Below are 872 nucleotides of genomic sequence, written 5' to 3' on the forward strand. Positions count from 1 at the left end.
GACTTCATCCCAAAGAAAGAAGAGATTACTGAAGCCATGTCTTGCCTCCTCTCAACTCCTTTATTTTGATTTCTGAGTTAAGATATAAAGAATTTATAGAAAAGCCTTTATTTTGTTTCTTTTCCTCAGCAATTTTGAGAAAAAAAAATCATTAAAATGAGAATGATTAGGGATTTTAGGAATTTCCAAATCCATTTTTAGAAGACAATTATTTTAATAGATATGTAAATTAATTTTAGTAGCGTCTACCAAGAAAAGTCGGTATTCTGGAGACCACATTGGAAAAACAGCAGGTTCACCCCCACAGGCTTTGATATTAATGAAGTTAGTCTGGTGTTGCCCTTGTTACAGTCTATACATAGAGATAGCAATTGGACTGGCAACAGACAATCTCTTCCTCGGCTATTTTCACTTGAATTATTTCAGAAGAAAACGTTCAGCTTAGAGTATTGATATCAAAATGGATATGCTACACTTTTTTTTTTTTCTTTCCCACCTCAGACAAGTCACCTACCAAAGTCGTAACAAGGTTTCAGGAAGACACAAGTCTCCCAATGTTTGTGAACACACAATTGTTGTGCTCATGAACTACAAAATGATTGAGGATATGCTAGATATTTAGTCATTCAGATTTTCTAAATTTGATACCTGCCTGATCACTAGAAAACTGTATGTATTCCAAGCCTTTGTGGAGCTGGTTTTACCCAACTCTTTCCTACAGCTTGATTGGCCTTAGATCTTGACCAAGGTCTGCCACGTGGGGTGTCCCTGTATAGTACATGGGCAGAGGCAGACTGATCATGAACTGGACAAAGTTCAACCTACAGGGCCCCTCACTTGCATGTGTACCTTCCAAGGCCCTGGGAGGGGAA

General features: G+C 38.1%; 1 non-coding gene across 1 annotated transcript; it reads right to left on the reverse strand.

Annotated features, from left to right (window-relative positions):
• Positions 1-495: 495 nt before the first annotated feature.
• LOC123388917 lies at positions 496-600 on the reverse strand. The gene has a single exon (XR_006603438.1). It is a non-coding gene; the product is annotated as a small nucleolar RNA U13 (small nucleolar RNA).
• Positions 601-872: the final 272 nt, after the last annotated feature.

Source organism: Mustela putorius, unplaced genomic scaffold, assembly GCF_011764305.1.
Source record: "Mustela putorius furo isolate JIRA1106 unplaced genomic scaffold, ASM1176430v1.1 tig00003923_pilon_pilon_pilon, whole genome shotgun sequence".
Taxonomy (NCBI): Eukaryota; Metazoa; Chordata; class Mammalia; order Carnivora; family Mustelidae; genus Mustela; species Mustela putorius.